The sequence below is a fragment of the Ambystoma mexicanum genome, chromosome 3q, assembly GCF_040938575.1.
Source record: "Ambystoma mexicanum isolate Mex_15411 chromosome 3q, UKY_AmexF1_1, whole genome shotgun sequence".
NCBI lineage: Eukaryota > Metazoa > Chordata > Amphibia > Caudata > Ambystomatidae > Ambystoma > Ambystoma mexicanum.
The window spans coordinates 1,241,370,602-1,241,390,897 of record NC_090926.1 but is presented as its reverse complement, the minus strand read 5'-3'; the positions used below and the strand labels follow the sequence as shown (position 1 = coordinate 1,241,390,897).

General features: G+C 44.1%; 1 protein-coding gene and 1 pseudogene across 1 annotated transcript in view; one reads left to right on the top strand and one right to left on the bottom strand.

Annotated features, from left to right (window-relative positions):
- LOC138448099 (serine/threonine-protein kinase SBK1 pseudogene) overlaps window positions 1-3,449 on the top strand; it is a 51,314-nt pseudogene extending 47,865 nt beyond the window's left edge.
- NFIX (nuclear factor I X) overlaps window positions 1-20,296 on the bottom strand; it is a 2,606,865-nt gene that overhangs the window by 2,522,537 nt on the left and 64,032 nt on the right. The gene's annotated exons all lie outside the window — the stretch shown is intronic.

Sequence of the window (20,296 nt, the reverse complement as noted above, 5' to 3'; positions counted from 1 at the left end):
AATAAACTATCATATCATATCTACCAAAACATTCACACATCATCCCAGCTCTTGCCCAGCTACACTGGCGCCTTGTACCATAAAGAATTGCTTTCATGTACATTGTTTTTAAAGCCATTCACTAAATAGCCCTATCGTACCTTCACGACAAACTCCAACCCATCCCCTTCACTAACACCAGGCAAGTAAGCCAGCATCTCCTAGACATTCCACTATGCAAACTAATATGCATACAAGCATTTACCCACTAGGCACCCAGGGCATGGAACACCCTACCTCTGCACATCTGCACTGGACCCTCAATCACCACTTTCAGCATACCTATTTCCCCACACACAACCCTGACCCTCCATCGCCCTTGCTACCACCTGTCTATTCTAATATTTCTTTCCTATCCTGAAAACATTTTGTAACTTCTGTTTCACCCCCTGCCTTTTTAACCCTCGAACGTTGTAAGAGGCTCTAAAGCCCGCTGGCTAGGGCCAGCACGGAACAAAATTCAAATAAAATAAAATTCAAATAAAATAGAACAAGCAACATTTGGAAAGTGTTTTCTGTAATGGAGTTGCACACCTCTAAACATTGCAGCCCTAATTGTGTTCTGAGGCCTGTGCATTTCCAGCTGCATGGAGCTCCAACATCACTATCCCTTGCCTGGCGCTGTCCCATTGGTCGTATTAATACTCTCTGATTGGGCAAAGCTCCTGCCCACTGACTGAAGTGGTTTCCAAGGACTATCTACCCTTGGCCAACTCTCCTCTACCCTCTTGTTCTGCTGACACGGCCTAATCATCGGTGGCCTTATCCCACCTTTTAATCCAGGTTGAACTCAGTAATTTGTGTTGGGATCCCATGCCTCAGGAACAAACAGCACTGCATATGTGTGTAGGACTGAGCATGTATCTCTTAGGATTTCAGCCCTGATTCCACACTGAGCCCCATAGTTTCAAGCAGCACAGACCAGCCTTGGAAATGCACAATTGGTTGTAAGCACACTGAATGGCCAGTGCTTATTTTTCCTCATTTAAACTGGCTTACCTCCCTTTGCTGACCTGTTGCCTGTTCAACTTTTCTCTACTTCCGTTGCTGCCCCCATCTGCCTCTGTTATCTTTATGACCTCCTTTTGGTCCCGCGTTTTGCGCATCCTTCCCTCACCTACCTCGGTGCTACATTATAATGCTTCCTTTGTTTCCCGGGTTCCTCATTTACTGAGGGGGGTATTCTGTATCTGTTTATCTGTCAGATCCCAACTTCTGCCTGCCCTCTTAACTCGCTTTTTGCCACTCAACATTTCTCAATCGTCTGCCACACCTTCAGCACTGCAAATTCATTAATCTCTGCTTAAAGTGCACTGACCACAACCCTTCTTATGTTTTGGCTGCATTGTACTTGGACTGATCTTCTTCCTTCCTGTCACCTTTTGCCCTGTGGACCCTCTCACCCACTCCTTGCTTATCTCCACCACTGCCTTCTCGGCCACCTCAATCAACCTGAATGTCCTGCCTGTCTCAGTAAGACCCAGCTACTTGGTATTGTTCCCTTCTCTTCTACTCTGACTTTGTCAAAAGGGGGAAAGGAAGGCCTTGCACAAAACAATCCAGAGCCAGTCCTGTCCCTGTGGGGGAAAGTAGCGAAGGGGAGTACCCTTTACCCCTTCCCTTTGTGCCTGCCTGCAAGTACTCTTACACTTTGTCTCACACCATGCCTCAAAGACACAATGCACGCCAGGTATTTTCTGATCTCTTCAGAGAAACTCATCACGAGGACCAGCCAACTGAGGATGACCTTCTAGTGCCCCAACAGGATAGGAGACCAAGACCCAGAAAAGATAGAGCAACCCTGCATAATCTCTCACCAGCATCAGTGGGACGTGCTTGATAGTGGAGCGTTTGGCAGAGAACAATCGTAGGGACGTTGCAGCGTGAAATACAGTTCTCCAGGAGAAAGTTTTTCTGCTTCATTGTTTTCTTTCGTAGAAACTTCAAAGCCATCTTTGTACCTCTTGTCTTGTGGATAACCCGGTCCACCCTGCCATAGGTTCCCTTGCCAAGTTCTCGTATCACTTCATAGTACTTATTAATTTCGAGTTTTTCCATATGTTTTGCTGTAAGCGACTGCAGCTCATTCAGAACATCCATGGGTCCTCTGGGTTGTAGCGAGGAAAAGTTAATTGTAATATGCTACGCCGGACGATTGGTGAAGACAGATTCCTTCAATGCTTGCACAATAGGATCAAGGAGTCCAGTCTTATGAAAATACTTTGCTCTAATATCAGGAAAACTGACAGGAGTCTGTAATAGAGGTCCAGATCCAGGGATGAACAGGATACTGGTTCAGGTGATGAAGAATGCAGCTTTGTAATGTTCCTGTCATGAAACACTGTGAGGGGTGGGCAACTGGCAGCTCCAGGATTCATGAGGGAAAGGTAAGAAAGCCATATCAAATGAAGCATCCCCCAGCAGAACAGAAGCACTCCCCTAGCAGGCCAGGTCTCCTAGGTTTCACGCTACCTCTATGCCTGTCCCTACATCATCGGCATGTTCGATATAGTCTTTGAAACGGATGATCACTATGTCTTCGCACAGGAGTATGCAGCAGCCGGAGACCTCTTTGATATCATACCCCCACAGGTGGGACCTTCTGAACACATCACTAAGCGCTGTATTTATCAAATTGCCTCAGCACTGGATCATCTGCACAGCAGAAGGTTAGTGCACAGGGATATCAAGCCTGAAAATTTCCTGATTTTTGACAAAGAGTGCCGAAAGGGTAAGCTCTCTGATTTCAGAATGACGCGTATCACTGGCACAATGGAAAAGCGAGTTAGCAGCACTATTCCTTATACAGCGCCAGAGCACAGTGGTTTCCTGGTGAATTACAGCATCTATATCTGGGCATTTGGCGTCTTACTGTTCTGTATGTTGACTGGAAACTTTCCTTGGGAAAAAGCCCTTAATTCAGACCTTCTATGAGGAATTTCTACATTGGCAAAGATTCAGAAATGCTGATGTCCCCTCCTAGTGGTGTAGATTTACCCCCAATGCCCTTAAAATGTTTAGAAAATTACTCTCTATTGAGCCTCAGAAACGGTGTTCAATAAAGGATGTTTTGTGTTTTTGGTAAATGTTGGTTAGTTAAGAAAGACGAGTCAAATGATGCTACTCTGAACTTGAATGAAGATCTGATTTCAAGAATAAAGCACCAAGGCCTGTCTCTGGTGAACAGTGATGCTAAAAACTGTACCAAACAAGAGTCGCGCCCTAATTGCTCTCTATCGGTGTCAAGCAGCTTCGATGGTGTACCCACGGAAGGGAACCAAAACCAAATGTCGGTGTCAACGCCCATCGAAATATGTGTATGAATGTGTTGCGAGTTAATTAAAATAGGTACCAGAAAGAATAAGAAATATGAAAAGCAGACATCTAGAAATTGTGTTATTTCAGTAGAACAACTTAAAAATGCATCCTCTCATCCTCAATACAAAAATAGCATTGTGAATTTGAGGCTTTGAAACGAAGGCATATTAATAGTCATTAAATGAAAAAAACAAAAAAAAGACAGGAATGTTGCAGCCAAATGCATGCAGAAAGGAAATTAGCTATTCAATGTGGTCAGCAGACATTAACTTGTTGAAACCCCTAGACCACCAGGGAAGTTTAACGTGGGCTTTCATCCTTCTCTCCCAGAGAGTTAACTGTAGGGGCCCCGAGACAAAGCCCCAACACAATGGTGCACCCGGGTCACCGCGAAAGGAAAAGGGAAATAGGGTGCTCTTTATGCCTTTAGGAGAGACATACACAGCACAGGAAGAGGAGACAGGAAATGAAAGAACAGGGAAAGTAGACCATAGAGGAGGTGCACACAGACTAATTACAGGGTGATGTCATATCTGTATATCCCAAATGATACAAAGATGTGCATAGGCCGTTGTTTGAAAGCGTATGATAAAGTCACAAAAACATTGTGTATGGATCCTACAGAACAACTGAATGCTTTCTGTAAGAGGACCAATGGCCTCCAAAGCCTTTCAAGTAGGAATGCAGTTAGAAAACATTCCTAAAATGGCCCAAAATGTGCCTCAAACTAACTAAACAATTTAACAATAGGTTTTCTCCACAGAATATAAAATGCATTAACAGATATACTGTGACGAATCCCTAGATGTCGTCACTTCTACCCGGGGGGGGAGGGCCTTCCCATGAGGGTGGTGAGGCAGCTACCCGATAGTGCCCCTGGGGTGGCACTCAGCAGGAGCATCTCATGGGAAGAGAACATTTCGGGAGAACGCAATATGACATCCCTCACCCAATACCCTGCACACCTCATATCCCCTAGATCCTAACCATTGTATCAATACTCCCATATACCTTTGTAAATCTATGAGTCGCAGAGATACTGAGACAAAGAAGATTAGGGATGACCAAAAGGGAGCATATCAGATAAGTACTGAGACGAGGAGGAGGTGGAGAGCCATAGAGAGCGCGGCATGCCACTGGACTGGTTTTGTTGCAGTCCTGGTCGGATTTTGATTCTTCTTCACTGAGCAAATTTCCCTTGTGCCAATATGTTTAAACATAACCGGGATCTGTACTCCAAGTACTATATTGCGACTGTAGCAATATTTATTTCCTATATTTTCACTTGGATTAGTACTTATACAGAGTGTGCTCCCCGTAAAACTAGAATCAATCACAAGTCTTCTTTTTTTTGGTTCAAATCCAGTATGTCAAGGTCATATCCCTTGTCTATATAGTGTGACAACATCTGTTTGTATTTACTTTCTATTTCTATATATCTGTCTCTTTTACCTGTTTGGAGTATTTTAGCCAAAAAGTGACAAAATGGTTAGCAGCCTAAAAACTGTTTTCAAAAAAACAAGAAAAAGCCTTAAAATATGTTGTGCCTCTTTTCCCTATTGAAAATGACAATTATCAATCAATATTGTGTTGAAAGAGGCTTGAAAAGTTCAGCCTTAAGATTTAATGAGCCTCTTTCTTCTATCTGGTTAGCAATAGACAGTTAATACTATATTTATATAGTCTAAGGAGTTCAGCATCCTAACTATTTTTTACCTTAGAACTTGTCTTCTTGCTGCTAGGTCCGATTGCCTGCTGTTCCACGCCAGGATCTGCGCTGATTAATGACATTTCTGGATCCGTTTTATGCTCAGTGTCAATGACATCATCAAGCGCATACGTCACACGCTATTTGAACGTACGGTGGCCATTTTGAAATTGCAAAAAAAAGTGCAGCTACTAGTTTCTTGTGTGTGCATGTAGAGGCAGTCTTTTTAAAATAAAGAAGAGAGATATTCATGCATGATTATTGGTATGTGTGCTGTCCCTTACTTTTGAGTTTCTGCAGTTTGTTTAAGAATTTGTTAGAATTCACTACAATTACTGTTAAGTGTGGGCGTAAGCGCAAACTTAATGTTTGGATTTCTAGCCTTCATAAGAATTGCCCTATTGATATTTGTATTTTGAAAATGCAAATTTGAAAATGAAGAAAAGGATGCTGAAAGTGAAAAGAGAGAGGATCATATTCAGACATTACATATAGTAAACACTCAAAGTAATCCATTTCATGAACTTGTTAGTGAATATTATAATCTATAGCCAGTAGGCCATCTCATGTTCTGTGTTTAACCCAGTTTGACAGGCATCTAGAGCACAAATCCATTTTGCTTCTCTTCGTCGTAGTAGAAGTTCATGATTACCACTCTTTCAGGTGTTTCCACTTTTTCTAGCCCCAGAAATGTAATGCCTTTGATTTTCGACAATTGTTGTTCTTGACTGAAATGTGTTGCTAGAGGGTATCTTATATCCCCATTTTTTATGGCTCTCAGGTATTCAAGGAGTCAAATCTTCATTGCCCTTATTGTACTTCCTACATATGTCTTGCCACAAATACAGATTATCGCATAAATGACAAATTTGGTGTTACAATTGATGTATTGTTTGATCTCCTGTTTTTCCCCATTTGGTAATTTTATGTTTTTTTCTCCATTTAAAATCTGGATACAAATTGTGCAGTTGCCACATTTGTATGTTCCTGTTGGTGCTGGTACTTTCAAATATTTGCATACATTATTGATGTTTTCTCCTTTAAGATGACTCTGGCTTAGTTTCTGATTTAGAGTTGGAGCTTTTCGAAACACCATCTTAGGTTTGTCTTCTATGTATTTGTTGAGTGTTTCGTCTATTTGCAATATGTTCAAATGTTTCCTGATAAGTTTTCTCAGAATAAATGCTTCACTGTTGTAGGTGATAATAAAGTTGTATTTTTGTCCGTTTTTTTCTGTTTATTGATCAATAAGCTGTTTCGGGGTATTTTCTCAGCCCTTCTTATTGCTCGTTCTAGATCATCTTCTCGATATCCTCTTTGAATAAACTTATCTTTACGATTCAATAGATGTGATTTGAATTTCTCCTCTGTGTTACAATTCCGTTTAATTCTTAGTATTTTCCTGTAGGGGATATTCTTGATAATGTGTTTCACATGATTGCTTCCTGCATGTAACACATTATTGACCGCCGTGGGTTTAATGTAAAGGTCTGTAAGTATCTTTTCTCCATCTGTGTAAAGTCGAAGGTCCAGAAATTCAATTGTGTTTGAACTGATTTTTTTCTGTGAATTTTATGTTGTAGCTGTTTGTGTTCAGATATTTGATATATTCTTGTGATTTTGTTCTGTCTCCGTTCCATATCATTAGTACGTCGTCAATATAACGACTCCAGTATACGATGTTGTTCTCATTAAATGCAATATGTTGCCACGCATGATTGATCTCGAAATGTCCCATGAACAAATTAGCATAGGAGTTGCAAATTTAGCACCCATTGCTGTGCCTTGCTCCTGTTTACAGATGACTTTGTTGAACATGAAGATGTTGTTGGTTAATACAAAGTGTAACATTTCCAAAATCATGTTACTCTGCTGTAGAAATGAAATAGATCTAGTTTTTAGAAAGAATTCTGTTGTTTCCAAACCTTTCAGATGCTGGATGCTAGTGTACAATGACACCACACCTAGAGTGACAAACAGAAGTTTTTTTCCCAAGGTATGTTGGATGACATGTTTAGTATCTCTTAAGTATGATGCTTGTCCTGTGGTGAGCGGCTGTAAATGTAAATCTATATAATGTGAGATCTTCTCTGTCAATGATCCTAATCCCGTTTATTATGGGCCTGCACAATGGAAAGGTGTCAAAGGTCTAGTGTATTATGGGTAGGAAATAGATGATGGACATTATTGGTTGCATATTGTCCATATTGTTTGATTCCTCTTCTGATAGTAAGCCTATTTCCTCCCAATTCTTGACCATTTGGTGCCACTGCAACTGTAATTCCTTAAGTGGGTTGTTTTGTAGAGCAGAGTAGCATTTGGTGTCACTCAGTTGACTGTTGCCCTCTGCAATGTAGTCAGATCTTTTCATAAGCACAATATTCCCGCCTTTGTCCGCTGTTTTGACTATTATCTGTTGATTTTTTGCAAGTTCCTCAATTGCTCTTTTCTCTGCTGTAGACAGATTATGTTTAATTTGTTTGTTTTTTATATAGCTGCGTCTTAAGTCTTTGCTCACAGCCTTTTGAAAAATGTCTATGACATTGTTTTCCATCAAGTTTGGTATGAATTTTGATTTCAGTTTGAGGTGTGTTTCGTCCATTAGAAATGGGTCTATATTTTGTTTTTCTATAAACATTTCTGTTGTGCAATTTTCTTCAGTCAGATTCATGATATTGACAGTGCCTTCAACTAATTCCACAGTAAGTGCAGAGATGTCTTGCTCATTGCGTTCTTTTGTTTTCTTGGGGGTTTCAGCAAAGTATTTTTTCAGTTTCAACTTCGTACAAAATTTAAACAGGTCTACTTGTGTATGGAAATAGCTTTGTTGGTACGACTGTAATTTAGTCCTTTGTTTACTACTTTTGTTACTGTATCATCTATTTGATCTTCTGATAGATTGAGAACAAGATTTATTTGTTTCCTTTGCCCTGAGACCGTGTTTGTATTCCACTTTGTCCTCCGCCTTTATTTGTTTGATCCTCCCTGTTTTCCCCTCTTGTTTTTGTGGAATTGGTTGAGATATTTCCCCTTGAATTTCGTCTTGTTCCCATTCTGGTTATAGTCACCTGTTGAAAATGTGATTTCGTTATTATTTTGTGTCTGCAAAATTCTTCTAAAAAAGAAAATTCCTGAGTGTTACTGGAGGTACTTGGGGATTCATCAATATCTTTTTCAGGTTCGCTGTTTTTTTCTGTGTCTGATGTTTGTGTTGTTGTGCCCAAATTGGTTGCTGAAGACACTTTTGGTTTGAATATGATGTTGCCTTTAATGTCATATTTTCTTTGATAGGTGTACACCATTCATATTTTGTAATCTATTTAATCTCTAATGAAATACTTCTGTTTTTTAGTTTTCAGTTCCTCTGTAAATCTTGTTAAATAGTCATCAAAGATTTGGTCGTTTTTGAAAGTTAGTTCTGGAAGATTCAATTTTTCTATCATCTTTTTTATTTCTTTGATTTCTTCTAGTGTCTTTTCATGTACCATTGCTACTTGACTGATGATTCTAATCATCACATCTTTGGAAATTTGTGTAAGTAATGTTTCCCATTCTTGCAAAGCCTCTGTGTCCTCTTCCTCAAACAATAGAAAGATACAGATCCGAAGCCCTCAGGGTATCCTTCCCACATCCGTATACATTTGTAATGTTTTTATCTCCCACCACTTCGCCAATTCTTTTTTGGATGCTGCTTCTAGTTTTTCAAACAGGTTTCTAAGTGAGGTGGAGGTTTGTGATGATGCAACATCTCCTGGTGTTTGTCGATGTCGCAGAAATAGCTCCTCTGCTTCTGCATCTCTTTTGACAAATAATTCTGACATTGCTAGTTATGGCACGGAATCTGCCTGGCGGAGAAGCCTTGAGAAGAGTTTTCTTAAAGAAAGTTCCAGTCCTTGTCGGCTTTTGATTCCTCTTCACTGGGCGATTTCCTTTGTGGCATTATGTTTAAATATAATGGGGATCTGCACCCCAAGTACTATATTGCGACTGTAGCAATATTTCCTATATTTTCACTTGGTTTAGTACGTATACAGAGTGCGCTCCCTGTAAAACAAGAATCAATCACAAGTCTCCTTTTTTTCTGATTCAAATCCAGTATGTCAATTATTGGTATTTTTTATTTTTCCTTATTTTTCCAAAAGAAGAACAAGTTACTTCTTACCTTGTAACATTCTTTCGATGGGATGTTCCTCCGACGTATTCCTTATCTTGATAGATTACATCCCAGCTTGCTGGCCTCAGAATTATTTTCAGTAGAGAGCGCTGCACGTCGACGTCCCTCGAGCTGGTGTCCCTCGACAGCCTCTGTCCCGGCGCCGACGTCATCGTACGTATAAATAGACTTGTGCAGCGACCGTTGCTCAGTTCCGTTTTGAAGCTTAAAATTAGCTGTGCATGAATTAGTTATTGACCTTGAAGTAGTGTAAGCTGCAACTACAAGGGAGGTTTTACTGAGGGATGGATGGGAGGGGCGATAAGGAATACGTCGGAGGAACATCCCATGGAAAGAACGTTACAAAGTAAGAAGGAACTTGATAGACTCCCATAGTAGTGGTGTGAAAGAGGAGGTGGGAGTAAAATCGGAATATTTCCCTTTAATAATGAACAGAATGTAACACAGCTTTGCCAAATCTTGTCTCCTGGCTAGAGGAGGAATCCAGACTGTAGAATTTTGTAAAGGTATGTGCGGACGACCATGTGGCAGCCGCACATATGTCCCGAATCGGCACCCCTCTTTGGAGAGCCGAAGAGGCTGCGATACCCCTGGTTGAATGAGCCCTAAGATGTTGAAGGTGCTCTTTCCCTGCCAATTTGTAGCATTCTAGAATGGCTAAAATAATCCATCTTGAAATGGTCTGTTTTGTGATTGGCAATCCTAATTGCATAACCTATAAACAGTTGGTCTGTTTGCCTTATCCTAGCAAGTCTGTTGATATAAAAACTCAAGGCACGCCTTGGATTCAGCCTATGTAGCCTCTCTTCCTCTTTCCCTGGAGGGGGAGGAGGATAGAATGAAGGTAAGGTTATTTTCTGAGTGACGTGGAATTCAGAGACCACCTTTGGGAGGAAATTAGGCTTCACTTGTAAGACAACTTTGTCTTTGTGATAAATGGTATGAGGAGGTTTGCAAGATAGAGTTTGTAATTCGCTCACTCTTCTGGCAGATGTTAGAGCCACTAGGAAGACTGTTTTAAGGGTGATAAATCTTAATGAACAAGAATGGAGTGGTTCAAAAGGAGTACCCATCAGAAAATTTAAGACTAGATTTAAGTCCCATAAGGGAACTTGGAATGGCTTTGGAGGATAGACATTAGTTAACCCTTTCAGAAATTGGATTACTAGAGGCAATTTGAAATATGATGGCTCTTCCGCAGTGTGCTTAAAGATTGACAGGGCTGCGAGGTAGCCCTTGATCATACCAACTTGAAGACCTGAATTCGCCAAATAGAGCAAAAAAGATAACACCATTGGTGCACTGCATGAAAAGGGTTCGATATTCTTTTCTCTACACCAACTGCAAAATCTGTTCCAACGGCAACGGTATAACGTCTTTGTTGCTGGCCTTCTGGCTAAAAGCAACACCTCCATGACGTTATCTGGGAGGTCCCAATCCTTGTATCTCAATCTTTCAGAAACCAAGCGTGAAGGTTGAGGGTTCTGATGTCTGGATGGAGAACCTGACCTTCCTTCTGCGAGAGAAGATCCTCTCTTTGCGGAAGACGAATCGGAGGGTAGATGGACATGTCCAGAAGGTCCGGGTACCACGTTCTCCTGGCCCAATCCGGAGCAATTACGATCATAGTCTTCCGGAATCTTCTCAACCTCCTGATCATCTGAGGAATGACAGGGACTGGAGGGAATGCATATAGAAGTGGAAACTCCCAGTCTACTACGAACGCGTCTCCTAGAGCTCCTCTCAAGGGAAATTCCCTTGGACAAAACTGATCCCACTTCCTGTTGATACTGGTGGCGAACAGATCCACTTGAGGGGTTCCCCAAAGGGCGAAGATCTCTTGAAGGACTTCCTGAGCTAGCTCCCACTCATGGGAGACTGTGCTCTGCCTGCTCAGAGCGTCCACTGTCAAGTTCTTCTCTCCGGCTAAGTGAACTGCCGATAGAGAGATTCCTTCTTGAATTGCCCAAAACCAGAGCTGCATCGCCTCTCTGCACAGTGGCAGTGATCCTACGCCTCCTCTTTTGTTGAAGTAGTGCATGGCCCCTGTGTTGTCCATCATTATTAGGACATTCTTACCCTGTACAGATGGCAGAAAAGCCTTCAGCGCTAGTCTGATTGCTCTCAGCTCCAACAGGTTGATGTGTAGTCTGGACTCCGATGGAGACCAACGACCGCTGATGGTCAAGTCGTTGGCATGGGCTCCCCACCCTGTTAGTGAGGCATCCGTGACTACTGTTATCTTCGGCTATGGTTGCCAAAAGTGTTCTCTTTTCAAGATGTTCTCCCGAAAGGCCCACCACTGAAGGTCTCGAGCCACTCTGTCCAGGACTTGAAGGAGATCTGAGATTCTTCCTGAGAATTGCGACCATTGGCTTCTTAGTGCCCACTGGAGGGATCTCATTCTCAGGCGAGCCTCTGGCACTAGAAAGATGCAGGATGCCATGAGGCCTAGCAACCTCAAAAAGTCGAAGGCTGGTAGACGTTGGGCATTTTGAAACTTGGTGACCATCTGTAGAATATCTTGAGCCCTCACCTCTGGTGGCGAGGCTTTTCCCAGGGAAGTGTCCAGGACTGCTCCAATGAACTGGAGTCTCTGTGACGGTATCATCTGAGACTTCTTTAGGTTGAGGGAGAAGCCCAGTTTGTGAAAGAAGTGGCAGACATAATCTAGCGGGATCTGAGCTTGTTCCGAAGATACTGCTCTGATCAACCAATTGTCCAGGTAGGGGTAGACGTGGATCCCTTCCCTCCTTAGACTTAAAGCCACTACCGACATTAGTTTGGTGAAGACCCTCGCGGCGGAAGTCAGCCAAAAAGGCAGAACTCAAAATTGATAGTGAGAGTTGCCAATTGTGAACCTCAGGTATTTCCTGTGTTTGGGATGGATTGGCACATGGAAATAAGCATCCTGAAGGTCCAGAGATACCAACCAGTCCTGAAGCTGGAGGGCCTGGAGGATCTGGGAAAGGGTTACCATCTTGAACTTGTATTTCCTGAGGAATTTATTCAATTCCCTCAAGTCCAAGACGGGTCTCAGTCCTCCGTCCTTCTTTGGTACTAGGAAGTAGGGAGAATACCAACACTTGTTCCTCTCCCCTACAGGTACCGGTTCTATGGCACCTTTCTCTAGCAGGTCCTGCATAAGAAGCGGGTCTGGAAACTTCAAAGAGTTGTTCCCCAGTGGATGACTCTGAGGGGTGTGTAGGAAGGGTAGGAAGTAGCCTTGGGCAACTGTTTCCAATGCCCAAGCATCTGCGGTAATAGCTTGCCATTCTGCCAGATGTTGTGTTAACCTGCCCCCTACAGGTGTCTTGTGAGGGGAGACCAGAGAGGGGTTTAGAAGCGGCTGACGCGGATGCCGAGGGTAAAGTGGCACATGCTGCTGCGGTTTTTGTACCTTTTCCCCGTCCACCACGGGTGAATCGTTTCTGGCCCCTTTGAGCTGGCTGTCCTCTGCCTTTTCTGAATGCGGAGTAAAAGCGAAAGAACCTACCCCTCCAGGAGGTTCCTGAGGGGCAATTCGGAGTCTGTCGGATTGCAGCCCCAAGAGATTTCGCTGCTGTCTTGGATGTTTGTAACTTCTCCAGGCTCTCATCAGCCTTCTTACCAAATAAAGAAGTGCCGTCAAAGGGCATGTTCAAAAGTCTGGCTTGTTCATCTGGAGCAAAACCAGACTTCCGCAACCACGCAAATCTGTGGATTGTGGTACTTGCCGCCATGGCCCTGCTATTACTGTCAGCAGAATCAATGCCTTTTTGAAGGGACTCGCACATTGCATCTTTCCCATCTTTGATGATGTTTAAAAATGCTTCCCTTTCCACTCCTTCTGGGAGACAGTCAGCCACAGATGAAGCACACTCCCAAAGTGTATTGCTGAATCTTGCAAGCGTACAAGTGGCGTTAATAGATTTAAGCGCCATGCTACACGCCGAAAAGACTTTTTTGACATAGCATCAAACCTTTTATCGTCCCTGTCCTGTGGAATAGTAGGGTATGCAGATCTACTATTTAATGAAGTTGCTGCTTGTACAACCAAACTCTCTGGAGTTGGATGTTTGCTCAAGTATTCAGGATCTGTAGCAGATACCCTGTAGTTGGCAGATAGTTTCTTGTTAACTGCAGGGATAACTTCAGGAGTTTCCCAATTAGCCAAGATCTTTCTCTGCAGAGCAGTATGAAAGGGAACAACAGGATCTTCCTGTGGACCTTTAACTAAAATGTCAGTAAGGTCATCCTGCCTGTAGGTGTAGACCACCCCATGAATTCTATTATTCTAGCCATCAGAACCCTATAAGGGGTCTCAGCATGCTCCCCAGGGTCTGGTTTAGCAAACTCTACTTCTGGAGAAATATCTAAACCACTTGCCTCATGTAAAGAGTCTTGAAGACCTTTTAACCTGTTGTCCTCAGAGATAAATTCCTCTGGTATGGGTGTTGTGGTCTTTTGTAAACCAAAAGGTCTCTCATGGTCGGAATCCTCCCCTTCCTCATAAATAGAGGACAAAGCTCTAAAGTAATCAGACCTAGGATATGGTTTAAAACCCATTTCTAGAGCAGAGGGGGCCAAATTGGTTGTCACCGGTTGAGAAAATGTTGAGGTTGTCGACGTGGAAGTCAAAGGCTTCGACAAACCCGAAAAAGGTGTCGAAAAAGTTAGAAGAGGCCTCGAAGTACTCAAGAGGATCGGAATCCTACTCGGAGTCGTCGAAGTTGTCGACGGCATCCTCGAGGTAATGGTCGAGGTCGAGGTCCTCGATACCTCTACTGTCTGAGATGTAGTGACAGTTGTAGGTCTGTCTTTTATCGGCGTCAACATTGGCGTCGAAGGCGGTGTCGATGCAACCGATTTATGCGTCGACGGACCCTTCGACAAAGGCGTCGATGACGGGGACTTACTGCCTTTACTCGAGGGTTCTGACGCTCTCGGGTAGTTTCTTTCGCCGGGTGCAACGACTCGCAGCGTTTTGATTTTTTGGGTCTTTCACCCAGGGTATCACCTTTAGTCATCTCCGAGGGGGTCGAGGCTGCTTTCTCGAAGACGCTAAGCATTTTCTTACGGAATTCCCCCCACTTAGCTGGAGAGCTGTGTTTCGTGGGGCAGGTGACCCTTTCCGGGGAGACAGAAGAAGACGAAGAAGAGGGAGATCTACGACGCCTCTTCTTAGAGTGTTTCGATCTCGAAGACTGATTGGAACCGCTTCGAGACCTTGAACGGGAATGTTTCCTGTGACGGCGAGGAGACGAATGTCTCGACTCTGCCGAAGAAACTTTCGCGGGAGTAGAAGTTTTAAGAGTCTTACCTCTTTCTAGCTTCCCCTTACGCTCCTTCAAGGCTTTCGCCGTCATGGACTTACAGTCCTCGCATGCCGAACCGTGATGCTCCGATCCCAGGCACCACAAACAGATCCTGTGAGGATCCGTCAACGACATTTTCTTTCCACAATCACGACACTTTTTGAAGCCGGACCGTGGGGTCGACGGTTCGGATGAGGAAGCCATTGAATAATGATGATATCTTCAAAGAATAAGTTGAATCTTCTTGAAGAAAGAACTGAGCAACACGATTCCGAGGCCCACGAAGCACGGAAAAACGGAACTGAGCAACGGTCGCTGCGCAAGTCTATTTATACGTACGATGACGACGGGACAGAGGCTGTCGAGGGACACCAGCTCGAGGGACGTCGACACGCAACACCGTCTACTGAAAAAATGTCCGAGGCCAGCAAGCTGGGATGTAATGTAGCAAGATAAGGAATACGTCAGAGGACACAATTCCTTTGAAATATTGTTTTCATGTGTTGGTTTCATACATTCAAGCAAAAACTGTATCTTGCATGTTACTCTTACATAGTTTTTCATGTGTGCTGCATATTTTCTCTCTGAACACGTGTTTCTCCACAGTGTTGTCTGTGGTTCATCAGGAGAGATTACTGTATGAAAACGAAAATAAAAAACAGAAAAGGAAAGAAAAGTGGAAAAGGAACCTCACTGGACTGACCCTTCTAGTTATCCATTGCAAAATAAGATAAGAAGCAACGAAGGACTTACAATGTTGCTCAGCCATCCCAAGAGGAACTGCGAGCCAGGAAGCTGCTTGGCGTGGGAAGTTCAAGTGGCTGCAGTCCGGGGCACCAAAAAGGAGCAGACAGCATCCCCAGCTGGTCCGACATTGAAGGACCCTTGGTGAAAGAGTAACCAGACCTTGCAGGGAGTACCAGTCTGTCTGTAACAGGTACGTATACTGCAGAGGCCCTGAAGCAGCAGAAACGCTGCAGTGCTTGAGAAGCCGGCGGAAGCCCGGAGAGAACCGTACAGAGCAAAGGCAAACCCTGAGGCAGACCGGAGCCCACGAGAGAAGTCCCAGAAGTTACGGGAGTGAAAAGGCTGGCCGATGGGGGTACCAGAGGGTCTGGGTTACCATGCAACCATATAAAAAGAAGAGATCTAGAACTCAGGGGCTTGCATACGAACCCAGAGCTAAAGAGAATTCGGAGTGCCAAACGGTGAAGTGGTTCCCGTATAGAGGCATAGATCAGGCCTGCGACTTTAAAGGCATATATCAAAAGAGAACAATAGTCATCTTTCTTGTGGCAGTACTTGGCAGGAGAGTAAACCAGTCTGCAGAAGCAAAGAAGCCTAGAAGGGTCTGTGACCCGCACCCAAAACAGAAGGAAACTACAAGCAATCTTCCTTGTGGCAGTACTTGGTAGGGTAGTGCACCAAGTGAGTCACAGCAGTGGAACCCTGGCCGAGGACCCTATCAATATATGAACTATATTGTTGAGAAGCTTGAAAGTAAGGGTATTACCACAGTAAGAGAGAAGCCAGGGACAGGAAGTCATTTCCCCTGGTGTTGTTGAACTGTGTTACCAAAGTGAGAGAGAAGCCAGGGGAAGAGAGTGCTTCCCCCTGGTGTTGTTGAACAGTGCAACCAAGAGAAAATAGGCCAGGGGAAGGGAGTCATTCCCCCTGGTTGTATTGAACTGTGAAGCCCAGATAGCAGGAGAAGGGAGTCATTCTCCTGGTAGCCAAATCATAAAGACTTGCTGAGACAGAGTGCAAGGACATAGACAAGTGGCTGCCAAGAAGAAGTGTTTGAACATTACCTTTTTTTGTGCTGAAGAACAGTTTTGAACTTGGCAAAGGAGTTGATCCCCTAACAACAACTAAATCTGAAAGTGAACTTGTATCTCCAGTCCTGAATAAGGGAGTCAAGAACATTTGCTTTATCTTTAGTTTAGTTCCAAGTGTAAGAGAGAGAGGTAGGGTTCTGACCAGGACAGACTATTGATTTATGTGGACATTCTGATGACACACTGAGTATGTTAGTTGAGGCAGGGAAACCCCTCTTAGAGATAGGGAAAGCTCAGGTTCTCTCTTTATTTTCTCAAACAAATAAAAGTGTATAGCAATCATCATGCCACCTATGTGTCAGCCCCCTCCTTGTGCACATGCCACCTGTGTGTCAGCCCCCTCCTTGTGCACCCTTACAATACAATTTAACAATAAACAAATAAATATTGATTTGTGGAGTGGAGTGTGTTTGCCACAGAATTTAAAATGTATTAACGGATATTAAATAACGACACAAAATGTAATACAGGGGTCTCGAAATGTAATGCAGGGGTCTCGAAATGTAAAATATTTCAGTTATATATTAAATAAACATAGGTGTATGTTTGCTGAAACTGTATGTAATGTAATTTCAAGTACCACATTTGTTATATAGACAGAAAAGAACCAACTCTGTATTTCATTTTAAAAGCAGTGTTTTGTCAATAACATTCTTTTTCTCATAGGAAGGCCCCATCTGTTAAAAAAACTGTGAGAACACATTTTTCTCAAAAGCTCATTTTCTGTAGCATGACAGGTCAACATGGAACTAGGATGCTCTTTGGCTAAGGCAAAAAATTATATGTTTCTCACCATAGTGACTAACGTACTCCTAGTCCATAGTCCCCTTTCCTCCATACCATATAGGCGTCCCTCGCTAGGGACGGGAACAGAACCTTTTTCACCAGAAAATACGGTCTTTCCCCTTGAAATTTCGTTGCACATGGGGGTGTGGCCCCAGGAGCATGTGCTGCCTTTGATTCAGACCATCGGCGCCACACCTTAGTCCCCTTTCTGTCAGCTATATTAGAATTGCCTAATAACACTGTTTTTTTAAGAGGGAGGCTGGTGGAAAGTATGGAGAAAAGAGGACTATGTATTAGGAGTATGCTAGCCACTACGATGACTAACTTATAATTACTCTTACGTCTCGTCCCCTATACTCCATACAATATGGGTGATTACCATTGATGGAAGTCCTGGGGAGGAGAGACGTTGCAACTCCTAAGAAAGCAAGTTTTTCAGGACCACTGGGTCAAATTCTGCATCTGATCTGGTACTGGCGTCCAAGCAACAATGTTTGCAGAAGGCTGAGGGTGAAGCCCATGTGGCCGCCCTGCTGATTGTCTGCCATGGCACGTGTCTTTGGAATGCCACTGCTGTTGCTTTGGCCCTGACTGCATGAGCGTGCATGTTTGCTGACAACTTCATGCACTGTCCTTCATAGGCTTCTTGGATGGCCATCCACCCAGCAATCAAGGATTTTGAGGCCTGACACTTTGGTGTTGACCCTCCGAATGTGATAAACAAGGCATCCGATTTGTGGAAGCCCCTAGTCCTGTCCAGGTAGAATCTCAGCACCCTCAAGACAATGTAACACCTTTTCTGCATCATCTTTTGGGTTTGGGAAGCAATTTGGAAGGACTATTTCTTAGTTAAGGTGAAACGACGACACCACCTTTGGGAGAAAAGAGGGGTATGTCCAGAGTACCACCTTGTCTCGATGGAAAGTGGTATATGGCTCTGATGCCACCATGCCCTGCATTTCACTGATCCTGTGCGCCGAGATAAAGCCCATCAAGTGCGCAGTCTTAATAGTGATTAGTCTGATGTCTGCCGATGCCATGGGCTCGAATGGTTTATGAGTCAGGGCGCTCAGGACCACATTGAGGGCACAGACCGGGTGTGGACTTCTGACAGGTGGATACAGTCTGGTTAGTCCTGCTAGATGTCTTTTGAACACAGGGTTGGAGGTGGAGAAAACGTTTAGAGAAGGAGAGCACGAAATTGAGGGTGCACTCTAGCGGATGTATGCCCTGTTCCTTTTCCCAGTGGCAGAACCTGGTCCATTTCCTTCCATATTGACTCCTCGTGGAAGTGCTTCTTGATGATGTCCAAGTTATCTTGTGACAAATGGAGGTGTTGAAAGGTTACGTGCTCAGGAACCAGGCTGCTAGGGCTAACGTCTCCGGGGAAGGGTGGACTACAGCCCCCCCCCCTTGGAGGGATAATAGCGGATCCGCACCCACTGGGAGGTGAACTGGTGGTTGATTCGACAGTCTCAATAGTTCTGAGAACCATGGTCTGGCAGGCCACCATGGCGACATCAAAATGAGACGTAGTTGCTGCGCCTCCTTGACGTTGCAGATGACCTTGTGAATTAACAGAGTTGGCGGGAACGCGTATGCCCACATGCCATCCCACTGAAGCTGCAATGCATCCCCCAGTGAACCCCTGACCTGACCCATCCAGAAAGCGAACTGTTGACACCTCCTGTTGAGCAAGGTGGCAAATAGGTCTATGTGTAGATGACCCCACCTGTTGAATATCTCCTTTAGGACCTTCTCGTTCAACTGCCACTCGTAGTTGTCGGTCCCAGTCTGCTGAGCCTATCAGCCTCTATGTTAGACTCCCCCAACAGGTGGATTGCAGAGAACCAAATGCTGCTCGCTAAGGCCCATTCCCAAATATTGATGGTTAGCCTGCACAGAGGGGGTGATCTGGTGCCCCCTTCTTTGTTGAGGTCATACATGAAGGTAGAGTGGTCTGTTTGAATGAAGACTGGGCTGTTGTTGATAATCAGGAGGAAAGCTTTCAAGGCTAGCCAGATGGATATCGAGGTTGGTAGCCAAGTGATGTGTGTTGTGACTCACCAGAGACGTATACTCTGATGACTAGGTAGTTCTTCAGTGAGAACCTGAACCCGATCCAGTTCTGGTCTCCTAGCCTAGAGGGAGATCTTTCTATCAATGTATCCCTCTCTTGCTCTGATATACAAAGAGAAGGATCTATCAATCGAAAGAGCGGATTCGAAGAGTGGGAATCGCCAACGAACACCAGCTGTACGCATAAGAGTACAGATGTCTGCTAAATGGATGATATGTATCATAAGACAATCAACCAGGTAGTAAAGAACTAACCTGTGGGCCCATGGTGTCAGTAATGAAACTGAAGATTAGCTGGGTATTCAGAAGGCTCGGGTTTGGCGTATTCGGTTATTCTGGATAGGGAGGCTCTAACGAAAGTGGGTATATGATAAGAATCTAACCGGGGACCAATTTACAGGTGTTAGTAAAAAGGGAATGCTTCTTACCTAAGGAGTGCAAGGAATAGAATGTGATCCGTGGTGAAGAAAAGGCCAAAGCGATCCAGGAGTCCAAGTAGGAATCAACTAGCTATGTAAAAGGAAGGGAAGTTAGTATGGTTAAGGGACCTGGTTCCCGGGTGGCACAAGAGCGCTCTAGCGGCTGGGAAAGTGCATGCGGGATGCTGCAGAGCGTCTCTAGTCCAGTGCACTGATTTTGTGGGGAAGTAAAGGAAAATCCGAGGCAATCCTTTAGACTAAGGCAGGTCGCCGTTGTGCGGGTGGCAGAGAGACAAGAACAGCAGTCGGGTGGAGTCCAAAAGCGAGCAGCAGAAGTTGGTGTTGAGCGGGCAGCAAGAAACCAAAACAGCAGGCAGGCGTGGTCCAAAAGCAAGCAGAAAAAGTCAGCGTTGTGCGGGCAGCAAGGAACAAGAGCATGAGGCTGGCAGGTTTAATTCCAAAGCAGGGTCGGCAATGGGATATCAGGTGAGACAAGGCAACACAGAAAGGGAGTCCGTGAACGGGACAACAAGGAAGCGGGACAGCAACAATGCACGGGGGTCGCAACTTTTATCAGAAGCAGTGACGTGTGCGTCTGGCAAGCTTTATTGAAAACAGGAGCAGGGGCATGAAACGTG